Source organism: Lonchura striata, chromosome 2 (assembly GCF_050655825.1).
Source record: "Lonchura striata isolate lonStrDom1 chromosome 2, ASM5065582v1, whole genome shotgun sequence".
In the NCBI taxonomy this organism is placed as follows: domain Eukaryota; kingdom Metazoa; phylum Chordata; class Aves; order Passeriformes; family Estrildidae; genus Lonchura; species Lonchura striata.
The window spans coordinates 26,566,799-26,583,339 of NC_140704.1; positions in this window are offsets into that span (position 1 = coordinate 26,566,799).

Genomic DNA, 16,541 nt, shown 5'->3' on the forward strand with positions numbered 1-16,541 from the left:
AGCTGATGGGCCACAAAGCATTTTCCATCCAAGTACACTGAATCATCCAAGTAGTGAAAAATAAAGCAGTCGTTCTGACTCTTACTGCAGTATAACCCCTGTTAGATATGACTTTCTAAAGCATAGATTATTCTGAGACTGACACTTCAGTATGTTGAGACCACAGCTTCTCTAATAATCTAATACAACAGTTAGAGCAAGTTGACAGAAAAATGGCAAGGAAATAATAATTGATAAAAAGAAAGGTCAGGACAGTGCAGTTTCTCTCAATACTGATTAAAACAAACAAACCAAAATTTACATGGCATTTAGGAACCAATATTCTTTCCCTTTCAAAATGAAAAGAGATGAATTAGACAACCATATGAAGAAACAGATGCATAATTTACTGTTGGATAGACATTACATAACAGTAGAATCATATTGGGAATTTCTAGTGTCAAAAATTTTGCCAGCATATCTTATTATTATATCTTCCTCGTGGAAGATTTAGGACTCCTAAAACATCATTGACCAAACTGTCCAAATATCTCCTTTATGACCAAGTGACCCTCCTGGTGGCAGAGGGAAAGGCTGTGGATGACTGGAGTGGATACCTGGATTTCAGCAAACACTTTGACACAGCATACTCCTGGAAAAGGCAGTGGCTTGGACATTTTCATTCTTCACTGGGTTAAGAACTGACTGGACAGCCAAGCCCAGAGATTGGTGATGAATTGTGTTGCATCCAGCTGGGGGCCACCCACTGATCACTGATCCCCTGGGATCAGTGTTGGGCCCCATCCTGTTTAATATCTTTATCGATGATCTGGATGAGGGTATTAAACCCTCCATCAGTAAATTTGCAGATGACACCAAGTCCTGGAGGGCAGGAGGGCTCTGCAGAGGGGACCGGACCAGATGTATAGATGGCCGAAATCCAACAGTGTGAGGTTTAGTGAAACCATGTACCAACTCTTGCACTTTGGTCACAGTAACTCAGTGCAGCCCTACAGGCTGGGCATAGAGTGGATGGACAGTGGCCAGGAAGGAAGGGACCTGGAGGTACTGACTGATGACAGACAGCCAACAGTGTGCCCATGTCACCAAGGAGGCCAGTGGCATCCTGGCCTGTGTCAGGAATAGTGTGTCCAGCAGTACCAGGGAGGTCATTCTTCCTCTGCACTCAGCACTGGTGAGGCTGCACCTTGAGTGCACTGTGCAATTCATTGAGATGCTTGAACACATCCAGAAAAGGGCAACAAGGCTGGTGAAGGTTTTGGGATAGAAGGCATACAAGGAGTGTCTGGGAACTGGGCTTATTTAGCCTGGAGAAAAGGAGGCTCAGGGGTGACCTTATCACTCTCCACAACTGCCTGAAGGGAGGCTATAGCCAGGTGGAGGTCAATGTTTTCCCCCAGGCAACCAGTGACAGGACAACTGGACACAGTCTTAAGCTGCATCAGGGGAAAGTTAGGCAAGGGATTAGGAAAATATTTTTCACAGAAAGAGTGATTTGGCTCTGGAATGGGTTGCACAGGAAGGTGGTGGATTCACTGTCCATGGAGGTATTTAAAAAAATGACTAGATGTGGCAGTTAATGCCATGTTCTAGTTGACAGTGTGCTGTTAGGTCATAGGTTGGACTTAATGATCCCAAATTTCTTTTCCAAGCTAGTTAATTCTGTGATTCTGTGAAATAAATGGGAAGACCTGGAAGTTCTAATCAGGCATGTGATTATTTACTGTCTGGAAATTCTCAAAATCTTAGATGAGACTTTCTTCCTAGATAGCCAGTATCAGTCTATTATTTTTCTTAACATGGGCTATGAGTAGAAGACAACCTCATTTGTCTTTTTAAGGTTTTCTCACTATTTTGTACTAAAATGTTAGAAAACTAAACATAGCATAACCTCAAATTGGAATACTGTTACAAAAAGAGTCTGTTTCTTCATGACAAAACAATTCCAATTCTATGTACACCCAATGATAAGAATGATTTGAGTTGAAAGGGACTTTCTAAAGATCATACCTAACCTCTCTGGCAGGGGAGCAGAGACATCTCTCACTGCACCAAGTTGATCAAAGACCCATCCAACCCTACCATGAATATTTCCAGGGATAGGGCATGGGCCGTGGGGCATCCACAACTGTACTGGAAGGCTTCTTCCAAGGTCTTGTCACCTTTATTGCACAAAAATTCTTCCTTATACTTAATCCAAATCTATCCTCTTTCCATTTAAAGCCATTACCCCTTGTCCTGTTACTACAGACTCTGGTATAAACTCTTTTTCCATCAGTCCTATAAGGCTTTTTAAAATATTGAAAGACTGCAAAAAGGTCTTCCCAATCCTTCTCTTTTCTAGGCTGGACCTGGGAGGAACCTAAAAAAATCTGCCCTATGCAATAGACTGGTTTGAATGATGGCTTTTTGTTTTTGTTTTTGTTTCTTTTTGTTAATTTGTTTAAACGTTGCTAACAGTTTGACAGAATACTGTGAACATCCCCACTCTTTTATTCCTTCAGGGATTAAATGTACTAGCCAAAAAGTAATCAGTAAATATAAGTGAGTTTATTATTCTTCCCTGATGGTTAGGATACCTCTAGGTATTATGATAAAGGTATTTGACTATTGACTGAAAACTTGTATTGACTGTGTGAATCCTTTGATGACCACTGAACTGATGTGAAAAAGATAATTTTCCAGGGATAGATTATTCTCAGAAAGTCAAATCTGGGTAGTGGTAGCACTCCATAGAAATAATGAGAAGGGCAGGCAGCAGGGTGGAAAGGAAGGAATGTGGGCCATTCAGGGTACCTGTTATTGAAGCAGATGATGTAGGGTCTCATACTCTGAGCAGTCACTCAAAATACTGAGTACAAATCTCCTGAAAGTAGGTGAAGTAATATACCCACTTCCTATAAGGAATTGGAAATGAGTGGTAGGCAAGTTCAGTTTGCTTTCTCATCACAGGCAAAGGTTTACAGTAAGTGTCACCTCATGGTTGAGACTCGTGCTACTAAATGCAAAGTCCATATTATGGCACTTCCTTTCATTTGTTTTTAGCAGCAAATCTGAGCAAAAGGTAAAGATAACACTACAGATAAAGGTGGCTGCATGTCTCAGATGTTAGCTGTTATTTGTGACTAAGTACATGAAACTGAATTAGTTTTGTTTGCCTTATAATGTGATATGGTCCATGTGTTATGTATTTCTGAATTCCACACTTTGAATTTGCCAAGCATACAAAATATAAGTAAATATCTTTTTCCAAGACACTGCTATTAGGTGTGTATATATGTATAAAATGTCAAAATTCTCTAATCTAAGAAACTGTTTCAGTTCAGTTCAGCCTAAAACAAATGTAATGATAAAATATGGTTGAAATTTATGTGGACAAATTATTACTCTTTTGAAGAGTTAAACACTTGAAGGGAATTGTTGTTCCCTTCTTTCAAACATTGGCTTATATATTCAAAAGGCACAAACTTTACATTTAAGAGTTTAAATATTTTTTTGCTTGTTATTAGCTTTAATAAAAAGAAAATAAGATTCAGGACAGAATTTAACAAGAAAATTTTATGCAAAATTTTTCTAAAACTAAGACACTATCAAAAACATTTGTTCTAGAGCTGTCATTTTTGAAGAGAAGCTTAATTTGTGTAAAGTTTGGAACCTATCTGAAGTGATTTTGGTATCATCTAAAGTGCTGCAGATGCTGTGTGTGCTTCAGTAAATAAGATGCAAAACACTGATTAAGATTGTTTCAGTTATTTAAATTCTTTTTCTATATTGATTGTCAATTTGTTATAATCCCTTTTGTAATTTATGATGAGACACTTTCAATCATCTCCTTTTTTGAGGTCAGAGAAAATTTGGCAAGGGAATGTCTAGATTTTTAGTTTCCATTAGCAGAAAAATCTACTTTGAAGGGGTCACATAAATCCATGAGGTGTAGGAGATCACTGATTTAGTTTATTTCATGTAATGAAAACACATCTGTGGAAACAGAAAATTAAGTCGTGATGAGGCCAAGCACCCTGAGGAGTCAGAGAGAGGGATGGTTATTAAGCAAGGAGCAGTTAGGAAGCAATCATGCTGCCCTCTCTTTCTGCCATATGAGGCATTTCAGCCTGGCTCTGGAGGGACCACCTCATCCCAGTGGCTGAAATAACCACCAGCACACTGATGCCATTTCTGTTTGAAAACCAAAATCAGTTGAATGTTTTCAGTGCAGACTGGCACATTTAAATGGAGTCTTAAATTTACATCTTTTCTTGTGCTGCTCTTGAACATCCACTGACAAAATAGCTTTTTGCTTCTAAACCAAACATTTTCAGAATGATAAAACTACTTTGTGTAAATAAAAATTGTGTTATATGTAGGTCTGATCTGATCCTGATACCACTGGTACCAACAACAGTTTGGCAATTTAATTTCAGTGGGAATATCAGATTGATTAAGCAATGGACATTAATAAAAATAGACTGTTCTTAGTAAAGTTTAAAATAAGTATTCTGTTTCACTGATAAATTCTGAGGAAGCCTAAGTATTTGGGTGAGCACTCCATAATTTAAAATCCTGTATTTGTCAAGGTACAAGGAGATTTTTTTGCTTTATTCATCAGAATAGAATATTAAATAAATAATTCTGCTCTTGAGAAAGAAATAACTAGATAGAGAGATACCTTACTCCCACTTTAAATTCAATAGGAACTCAGTCTGGGAGTAGGGGTACATGTAGAGAAAGTAAAAGACAAAGTGAATATGCAGTATTTTATTAGGAAGAAAGATATAGAAAGCAAAACCAGCATCCTTTCATTTATACACTAACATATTTCTTTCTAATGCATGAAAGAAGTTCTGACTGAGAAGACCATCACCTTTATATACAGGCATTCTTTGAATTACCTTAATAATAATCAGGCTTTTGAGCCCAACATATGATCCTACTCACCTCAGTTAGCCAAGCTTACAATTTTATTTACAAATATGATCCAGGAAAATAAATCATAAATTAATTCTGAGATATGTTGGTGTTCCCTGGCATACACTGTCTGTCTAATCATCTTCCAACAGAGGCAAACAATTCCTAACTCTGGTTTACCTGGATACCTAAATGCAGAAAGAACTGTCTTGCCAAAGCTTTAGAGTGTAGATAGGCTATACCAGGAAATATGGCTAAGGCATTCTTAGAAAAAGACCCAGTTAGCTCACAACAGGATAAATTTATATCTCCAAAATAAGTAGAAAGTGTATTACTTAGTTTTCAGGTGTTTCAAATATATTTACTGGAAAGCAGCACTAGCCTTGATATTTTGGAGCATTTATTTGCTAAATTCAGCTCTGTGAAAGTTAATCTTACAATAGGTATATTGTTGCATCTCCCTTTTTAAATTTAAAATGCAACAGAAAATTCCACAGTGGACCTTATTTTTTCTCTCACTCCCAGATATCAAATTCCTAAAGCACATAAACACAGGTTTATTTTTAATATGACACTTGACCCTTTTACTCATCTCACAGATACATGCTGATACCTAGGACTTTAAGCCCAAAAGATTATATTTGTCTGAGCTGGGTCCTCATTAGTTTCAAAGAAACTTGCTTTAGGCCAGGAAGTTTGTACTGAATTCACCAGATGATTGTCTGGTCTATAACTAGAGAGTGTTGGATTTATAAACAATAAAAACCATTCAAAAGAGACCATACAGACTTGATTTTCCTATAACATTTTAAAGTAGGATAAATAAGGCTGAAGTTAATGGGGTGAACACTGCTGTACAATTGATGGCAGAAGATTGCAGGAACATGAGCTGTTATTTCCCTTCATTTGACCCATCTTCCATTTCATCAGGCTCTACAGGAAGGACACACAGGAGCTGGTAACACTGATGTGTGATGCCAACAATCTGGAGTGCTGCCTAAGCTGGCTAAGGTTTAATGTCATCTGCAGCTCTTAAGGATGCACTTCCACAGCAGGAAGACAGGGCATTGCTATTTGAGAGTGAAGAAATTAGCAACAAAATTGCTAAGATTGGAGTTATTATGATAGGAAATGTGTGTGTAGGCACTAAAATCAAAATATAAAACAAGGGTTAGAGAGGTGACAAGGTTAAAACCCCTGTATTGAAAACATAGGACATTATTTCTAAAACACTATTCTGTAAAATTTAGAAGTGCATTATGTCAAGACTAAAAGTCTTGAAGTTGGAAAAATCAAAGCCCAGCTGACTGTCAGAAAAGATCCTTTGTTATAATACAACGAAGATGGCAGCAAGATTGCATTTTATCACATATACCAGCTCTTTTTCTATTAGTAGTTCAGGAGAACAAATTGCAAACATACATTTCAAGGACACATGTAATAACACACAAACCCCTCCCCCCTGCAAAAAAAAAAAAATAAACCAACAAACAAAACAAAACAAAAAAAACCCAAAATTTAAAAACCAAACCAAAACAAACAAAAAACCACCTAAAAACAAACAAACAAAAAAACCAACTGGACAGCGGGCAAGAAATGTGGCCTAAGATCTCTGGAGACTGAAGAAAGCAAGATTTTGACCCAAACTGTAATCCCACCAATCCTGACATCTGATAACTACTGCAGGTTGCAGAGTTTGTCACTGCCAGTCAAGAGGACCCAGAACTGCTGCAAGGACCCCACTGCCAAGTCTCTTCTTGTGTGCAGCACAGAAATGGTCCTGGCCAGGCCAGCTAGATACACATCTAGTTGGCAAAAATCTTAACATATTCAATGCTACTTAATATGTTTTTACCATGGTCCTAATGGTAGAGCACTGAAGTCAATAGAAAGTTACTATTTCTTTTCTTTAGTTAAAGGAAAAAAAAAAAAAGAAATTAAGACATTGATTTTATACTTCATTTTTGCCCGAGAAAAGGAACACCCACATCAATGTTTCAAGGCAGATCAAGAATATGCTTTTGAAGCAAATCCTCTGATGTATTCATATATTTCTTTCATATCACAAAGTACTGTCAGAATACGAAAACTTGGTAGAGGAGTTGAACCAGAAGATGCTCTCCGAGCTTACTGTTCTCACTGTTTTCCACCTGCTAATGGGCACTTCTCATGAGAACAAACTACACCTAGTTCCAAGTAAAAATAGTTTCTACTACAGTCCTTGGCACCCCAAAAGGAGCTGTAACTACCCCTATAGTTAACATTGCTACTTAAGTAGCCTTTCCTTTCTCTGATGGGGCAGAGTACATCAAGATGTGTTCTGGTTTCTCCACTATGACTCCTTTGCCCTCAGCTTGTAAGCAAGTAAGAATTTACACCTGTTTCCTCCATACTGAGTTCTGCAATGATCCTTGTCTGTCAGGTTTTTTTGGCTTTTTTTTTTTTTTTTGGCAATCTTTCCTACAGTAAAAACCCTGCATTAATAGCCTGGTTCTAGAAATCCTTACTCTGCCAGAATGTTCCTGGATTTCTGAAGGGGATGAAAGGTGAGTGAAGATCACCCTAGTGAGGGAGCCCCTGCAAAACCCATTTTTAGAAGCTCAGCCAAGCTCCCCCGGCTCAAAGCTGGCCTTGGGCCTAGGCTCAACAACAGCCCTTACTAAACAGGCTTTTAAACTTAGGCTACACTGGTTTAAAACCTCACGGCATTTTCCTGCATTAAGACCAGGTTCCATGATTACAAACGAAAGGGTTTGGAGCTTTTTTTGGTTTTGTTTTTGTTTTGTTTGTTTGTGGGTTTTATGGTTTTTGTTTTTGGTTTTTGGATTTTATTTTTTTTTTTTTTGGGCGGGGGAGTTAAGTGGGGGAAGTGCGATTATGTTTGACCCCAGGCAGACAGAAGTAACCAGTGCCGCTAGAAGCCACCCCTGACAGCATCCCCGGCCCGCCAAGGGCTGCGCCGGGCCAGGCGGCGGGCTGGACCGCAGGCACCGGGGCTCGGTGCCGCTGCCGGGAGAGGCGCTGAGCCGCCCTGCGCTGCTTCCAGCCCTGCGGGCAGCTCCCCATCGCCCTCAGGGACTGTCCCATCAGGCAGGACAGCGGGTGCACAGCGAGGAGCTGGGGGAGAGGTGCTTTAGGCAGGGGCAGGCACGGCTGGAGCAGGGCAGAGGAGCGGGGAGATGCGGACGGCATGCAGGGGACAGCGAGCGCCACGGACGCTCCGCGCACCGACGCCTTGTGCGGCACCGCCCGCCCTCGCCCCGCCTACGGGCTGGAGGCAGGGAGGGAGGACGGGGAGACGATTGAAGCGGAGCCACAAGGAGGAGGAGGAAAGGTGTTTCCCACCGTTGTTTTTTCTCAGTGGCAGAGTCGCGAATAAAACGTTTATGTTCCTCGGCAGTAGGTCAAAGCGGTGAAAACTGTGGACAGGAAGGAGTTTGCCCGCGGCAGTACCCGTGGGCCCTGCCCACCGTGGGAAGGGCTGTGTGCCAAGCTCGGAAGCACCGGCCCGGCTCTGGGACATCCCGCGGGGCCGGGAGCGCCGGGTGCCCCGCCGCGGTCCCCGGCCGGCACGGCGAGGGCAGGAGCTGAGGCTGATCCCGCCGTGTCTGACAAGCCTTGTCAGCTTCTGGGCTTGGCTTGGCATTTTACGGAGGCTAAAGGGGAAGGTTGTGAGGCAAACTGTACTCAAACTGTAGTAATCTTAACCCAAACAGTGACATCTCCAGAGGTGGCGGGTGGAGGTGTGCTCTGGGTGCCTGCGCACTGAAAAAAATCTATCCCTGTCATCTGAGAGGAAAGCTTGAGTTTACAATTCAAGGACATTAAAGCTGTTATCATGCTTAGTTTATAAAAGGGTGTGTTTTCAAACAGGAATATTTCAAGAGAAAGTGGAGGAGAAAGCTGAGGAGATCTAGAAAGAGCCATTGTTGGAGATGCTGCTGAAGAAGTGTACCCACCAGAGGAGATTTGGCTCTGAGGACTGTGGCTTCTGAGTGGGTTGCCCAAATTGGGGCAGACACAGACAACCCTACAAATCTGCCACCCACAGACAGATCATTCTCACAGTTTTATTATTTAGTTTTAAACTGATTTTGCACACTTTCTCACTAGTATTTTGTCAGCTTTAAAAAAAAAATATTTTCCTGAAAATAAATCTAGTGTGTGATGAAGACTTTCTTGTATTTAGAAAAATTCTATTTTCCCTGTTCTCTTTGGGTAACCAGTAGAGGAGTTTCCAAAGTGTGAATACAAAATATTCACTGGCCTACTTTAGGAAAAGCATATTCTCACCTGCTAATCATAAGTCTTGAGGAGGAAACGTTTCCTGTAAATGTAGTCAAAAGAATCAACTTTATATACTTGTATTTATGTCCTGAAGAGATCTTCTTATGTGTCTTCTGAGCACCCTGTCTAGCTTAGTGACAGAAACACATTTATCTTGTCAGTACTGCCGATCAATATAGTTGCAAATGGACGAGCTGTGTTCTGTTTTATCTTGTCTATCATCAGCAGAATTTCCAGATTAATTCCCACACAAGAGTCTTTTCTCTCAGAGTTGATATCTCAAACAGAAGCAGGAAAGAAAAAAAAAAAAAGTTGATTTGAGATCTTGGCTCTTGATCTGGAAACTTTGTTTGAAAAAGCATTCCTAGGCTAGGAAAATGACTGCATGAGCTGTGTTTGTAGCTAAAGAATAGAAAGGGGGTGCACAAGGAAGAACAGAGGCTGTATCTCATTCAGTTCTGTTTACCACGAGGGTACATGAAGCTGTACAGTTAATTTTTCATTGTCTTGATTCAACTGAGTAAAATAGGTGACAGAAGGGGTTGTATGTTGTGAAGTCTGTTTTTCATAGGAATAATGAATGTTTTCCACATATTGCTTAGGTCATAGTTAATTAGGGCATAGTTAATTAACTAACTTAAATGCCTTTAGTACTCAGTGACTTTGGCCATACCCTTCTGACTGAATTTTGTTAGATTTCTGCTAAGTACAGCTTCCTTGTTGTCACCAAAAAAACAGGGATTATCAGTGCATGTGATCTGTATCTGCAGCTCCGTAAACTATCAGTGGTGCAACCTAGTTTGATTCTTTACAGGAAAAGGTTTAGAATTGTTGCTTTTTGGTCTGTTGGAGTTTTTTGGCTCTATTACAATGCAGTGACATAGCAATAAATACACCATGAAGAACAGTGCTTCATGTCTTAAAAAATAAGAAAAAAGGAATTTTAATATGTTAGGAATCTCAATATATGATTTTATGGCTAGCCAGAATTTTCTGTATGAAATAAGCTACTATCATTAGACAGAAAAAAATAATTGTATACTCATTAAAAATGGAAATGAGGCATCAGTTTCAAGTATTTCTAACAGAATTCAAATGTCGAATTTTCCAAATTATTATTCCTCAGATTTTCTCAGAGCTTGCCTTAATCTGTAAATAGCTGCTGATTTTTCATGATGTCCTTTATATTTACATTGCCAACATGGTCTATTGTCAAGTACAGAGTATTCTTTGACTCATTCATATTGTTATCTTGAAAGACACTAGGAGTAATGTTGTAGTTATCTTGACTTTAGAGAGCCAAAAGTGGGTAATATGGGTGTGCCAAATGAATGAGTCATGAAATAGCTGCACTCCTGAAGAGACAATAATCCTTTCTGATTTATATACATTCCATTTAACACACTACAAAAGACTTAACTGTGACTTTTTTTTTTTAAAGTTACTTGAATAAATGGATTACTTTCTACAGAAAAAGGAAGGAATGCTTTGGTTAGCTAAATTAAAATTTTTGCTCAAAGATTGATTTTAAGGGAATGAAGTCAAAAAGATGCAGAAGAAAGGGTTGATAAAGGCTTACTAGGTTACAGTTGAAAAAGGCTGGAGGGAGGTCTTCATGTAATAAATCAGGTGTTAATTTGCAGGTCAAAAGAATTTCTGTCTTTCTACTCTAATTTGTTAATGTGGTGAAGTGAAAGTTAACATATTACAGTCTGTTGCTTACCAGGTTCTGAATGGACCCTGCTGCCATGCTGTGCCTTTGGAAAAGGAGATGTACACCATATAGAGCCTGTTTGTGTAACAATAAGAGAAGTAGTAGCAAAGTGCTTGACTTTGTAATAATATATCTGTTAGGTCTCTCTAGCCAGACATTGCTTAGGGATTGACTTCCCATGTGTGTTCTGCAAAACACTTTCTTTTTAGTAGGTTTTGGGTGAAAGTTTTTTCTATTTTGTAATAAGAATGAAAAGGGGGTGATTCTGGTTCAGTTAGTCTTCTTCAGTTCATCTTCTTTATCATGAGATGGTGAAAAGGGCACTATAGAGGAGAAGATGTTTAATTCTGTTTTTCAGTAAAATATTAATATTGATGTAAAAGTCATAGACTACTTTAAAAAACCCAAATGAACAAAGGAGAGACAGAAAAAACTGAAGAAAAAGAAATCTTGATGAAAATTAGTAGATGAAATTGTAGATGAGAACGCAACATGCTTAAGACTTCCTAAACTCTCGCCTGGGTCAGATATCTTGTCTCAACAGAGCTGAGGGTTTGTGAATGAACAGAGCCAGTATAAAACCAGTCAACATTTTTCAGCTCAACAAATTGAGTCTTAAATGAAGTAAGCTAAAATACTTTCACTTCAGATGGCAATATAAAAATGTCACAAAATATTTTCTGTTCAGGATCTGGATAAAATCTGTGGAGTTCCAAGAATTGCATTGTGTCTGCAGATAGAATTGTGTCACCACTTACCTGCATGACTGCCACATTATAACAGATGAACATGAAAAAAGTAGTATTTTGCATTTTTGAAAAAGCAATAGCAGATTTCATTGCATAGTAACAAATAAACCAACTCAAATGCACCTCATCTTTCCTTACTCAGAAGAAAAGCATGACAGCTCCTTGCAAAATACAGTATCTTTCTCTTAGAGAGAGAAATTCATTCTGGTTTAAATTCCAAGATATTATTTACATAATCCCCTTCCTGGCCCCAAATATATTTCTAATCAGAACAAAAACACAGTTCAACTAAGTTTGTCAGAATGTAATTCAGACTGTCAAGATGTACTATATTATTTTCTGTATCCTGGGTTCTGGCCTTTATGCTGAGTAGGCCAGAACTGCATAAATATTAGAGTTTCTTCCTGAAATCAATGTATTTAATATAAAAATCCTAAACTATATGATATCCATTTTAATTCTTGTAAAACAAAATTTTATGTATGCAATCAAGGGAAATTTCATATATTTAAAATCCTAATTCCACAGTTCTACCTGACTGTTAATTCAAGAATTTGGGTGTTCCTTTCAAGGTTCAAGGTGTTCAGTGTGCCTCTGTCATTTCTGGAGTTTAAATTACAAGCTTCCAGTAAACAAACCATGATGTGTAAAACATTAGGGAAAATTCATGCCTGCTTTAGGGATGTACTTGAACATTCTATTTAATCAAAATGTATTTCATAATATATTTTTTGTAAAATATTATTTTGAAAGGATGAAACAAAAATGTTAAAAACCTTTAAAATTTTTCTATTCCAATGTTTAGGCTTTTATTTTCAATTTATTTTCCACTTGGTAATATATATTTTTATATAAAAATCCATGCAGAAGAATTCATTCAGGAAAAAAGTAAGAATGCAACAGTAGAATTTCAAGAAGACATAGCTGTAGGTCAAACTGAACTACAGTGAAATGCTTTTTTCATTTATTTTCCCTGCAATGCAAATTCAGTATAAAATTTGGTGTTCTTAAGAAATGTTCTAGTGAGAAGTTTAGCAAAAAAAGATGAGGCTTTTTTCAATGAAAATTATTTCATTTAAACAGGGTCCATTTTACCTGACAGTTTTCATCCAAAGGTGTGATACCTAGTGTTAGGTATTCATTGGTATTGCCTCCAGAGCCCACAAAGAGATGACATTCCTCAGATGATTAATCTCTATCCTTGGCTCTCCTTTTTTCACAATTTATCAAAAAATTAATGTACTTTGGTGTATGAGAAAAATCATAGGAACTGTTCAAAAGTAATCTGTGAATTTTAAATACATAAACTGTTTGTAAATGCAAATTTATTGTCCAAATCAATATCCTTATCCTAAAGTATATTAAAAATCAAGCAACAGAGCTGAGTAGCAATTATTATCAGATTAGCTTGCAATTCTTTATTCTTGCATGATCTGTAACTATCTATTGTAGTGACTTGGTTTTGAAAATAATTTGAAAATTTTCCATTATATAATAGTACAGAGAGAATTGGGTCTGAATTACACTCAAAGTTTGCATTGTTTTGCTAATTGCTATACACACAACTCAGTTACTGTGCTTCAGTTCACATGTATAGAGGAATGTCTATAACTAGTATTTCAGGGTGAAACTCCAGCAAGCCTAAGGGATATCAGCACTGTGGGGATTCCTCACCTGTTTGGGGTTTTAAGACTTTCTCTAATCAGTTTTAAACATACAAACAGGTACGGCTGAGTTATTTCTGCAAATAACCATAAATGCCTCAGTCTGAAAACAGCATTTCTTAACACATCTGTATTTCTAAATTGACATTTATCAATCCTCTCTCTCCTATTTGTTTATTTCATTAGAAAAAAGGTTCATAGTCATTAGAAAAAGGGACAAAATATTCTGCTGAATTTTAAGAAAGGCAATTATAAACCCAAACATTTTTAGTCTCTCGGTTGTCTCATTTTCCCATTGGTTCAAAATGAATTCTAGAACTTCTAGTCCATCTAAAATGTACTATTAATTTTTTTTCAGGTCAGTATTCACACTGAGTAGGAACTCTGAAACACTACCAGTGATTATGTAGCCAAGTACTTACATTTTTCCTCAAGTTATTTGTTTTGGAATAAATGGTGATGTATATGGTGACATATATGGTAGTATGGTGGATAATGTAACATTGGATGTGTAGTGTTGGATCAGAGTATTCCATTCTCTGGCAATTTTGTACCCAAAACAATACTACAAGGAAATTGAACATAGTTTATCAGTTAATTCTACCATATTGGGAATTTTTTATTATACTCAACAGTGATTATGGGTTGCAATACTTTCTATTCAACAAATAATATGCAGAGTTAAAAATGCTAGTAAGTCTGGTTAAAAGCAAAAACAGAGCTAAATTGTGAGCATTAGAATTACAGATGCTCTCATTTGCACATAATCTTTGCAATACTATCCACACTAAGTTTCGGTAATGAACCACACTAAACCAATCTTTCAGAAATGATTCTATAGACTGACAACAAGGCAGTGTTTACCCTGGTGCAGATGAAGGTAAATGGGCAGTGGTCTGAAAAACAGAGAGCCAAAGTGTTCCTTTTTATCTTTTTAGGGGAAATGTTGTATACCAAATAAAACATATGGTGAGACGTATGGAACATTACAAAGAATTTGTGATAAGTATATCATAAAGTATTCTTTGTTTAAAAATATCTTTTTTGTTTTTTGTTGTGACAACTGGATGGTCTTTAAATAATGTAATGGATCATAATGGATCAAGATGAAACTCAACAGCCTATATAGTTGAAATGTATTCTGTTTGAAAAACTGATAAAATTTAGATAGTATTATTTTTCATCTTGATTTGGAATAAAAGAAAATGAAATCTTAGGCAATAGGAAAGTATTTCCTACTCACCTGTACTGAAAAATTATCAATGGTCTGGTAGAAAAAGTGCTACTTGAAACCTACAGCTTTAGCAAGGACAGTGCTAGTTCAATGTAAAATTGGGCAACTCTACCCTGACATTGCAGCTACAGATAATGTTCAGAATAGAAACCTTGGTCAGTAGTTGCTGCAGGAAAGATGAGAGAAGGGAAGACAGGGGGAAAATAATTTCTTGGCTGATAACTCCTATGGCACATATGTTCCTGCTGCATAAGGAGGTTGTTCTCTACCTATGAACATCCAGTATTGTTTTCCTCTCTTTTGTTCAAAGGTAATTTTGAATTACCCATTCATGATGAGAGGGAAATGAACCTAATATGTATTTCCAAATTCTGCTGATCCTACAGCTAAAGTGTCTGCAACAAATTTCTGCATCTTGCAGTAATGCTGATAAAGTTAATGGTCACTTAGGCAAAATAGAGCATTGATTGCAGAAATGTAAGTGCTTCAGAAAAATGTGTCTTCAGGAAATCAAGCCACATGTTAAGGAACTTGAACTCAGATCACTTTTGCAAACAAGTGTAATAACAATGCAAAGAGAACCAAGCATTCTGGTTTATATTCAATTATTGACAAGGAGTGATTGCTAATGTGTGAGGTATTTCTGAGTCTTCCAATTGTTATTTGAATTTGATGGCCCTTTGAGAAAAAAAACATTGGAGATATGAAATAGCCCTATGTTCCCTGATTAAGGCATGTTGATCTTTTCTTAAAATGTGCTAAAAATTCAGAGATGATTCATTCAAGCCAGGAATTCATTAGCACAAATTTTTCTATGGCATTTGTCCAGTTTGATTTGAAATCAACCAAATTGGAATCCACTAGGTTTATGAAAAGGAGAAAAAACATTATTTCAACAGAGTTCCCCAATTATAAGATATAGTGACTTTAAGTATTGGAAAAAAAATCTTGTATTTCAGAAAAAATTAAATTAATGAGGGTCCTTTTATTCTACCTTCTGGGAACTTTTATTATAATTTTCTTCTCTTTTCTCTCTCAAATTCCTTTTTTTTTCTTTCAACAGAATATCTACCTATTATGCTCTTCATGTAATAAATAAATTTTAACTATTCTCAGATCAAAGATTAGAGAAGAAAAAGACAGTTATCAATTGGTTCTCAATAATTTTACTCCAGTTTCAAATTGACAGTTTAGTATACCATCTTTTCAAAAATTTTCCTTCATGCAGTGCAGTCTCAGATGATGCAGAAGTATTGCAGATGCATTCTGTCTGGCCAGTTCTCTCTGTCTTTTCATTATTCTTTGACTCTGTCTTGACATTATCTTTTGCTATTTCTGCTTAATATAGTTTTTAAATTATATTCTACTTGGCCTCTTTTTCATCCTCCTTCCACCTTTGTTTGTTGATAATTATCTGTCTTCCTTATATTATTTTTTTTTAATTTTGTGAATATTTCTGTTGTCACTTTTTAAAGATCTTTAGAAACCTTAGGTATTTCCTTCCACTTTCCCCCATTTTTTAATTCCAAGAAATCTTAGGTAAATTTGCTATCTACTCTTATTATTATTTATTCTGTTTTTTTCTGCTCTTTCCTCGGTATGTTTACCAAAGTACACATTGGCTCCTCCTGTTACTCGTTTTTCTATTAATTTATAAAACAAAATTATTGCATAAGATTTAAATACATGTATTTGTCAAAAACAACAGAACACAACTTTACTCCTTATGAACTTTGTTTAAAGCAAAAAAGAGGTTTCGTTTTTTTGGTAGTCACATAATGAAAAGAAATATAAACAAGGGCAAGTTCTTCATTATTCTTCTTTATAACTATGTTGCGCGTTGCATTTTATATTGCCCTTAATATTACCCTCTGATAAAGAAGAAAGAGGAATACTAACACATAAAATAGGGTTATTTTCATTTTGACAAATCACAATGTGATTCAAAGCACATTTTTTTCCCCTCTGGTATAGTTCAAGTTGTCTAT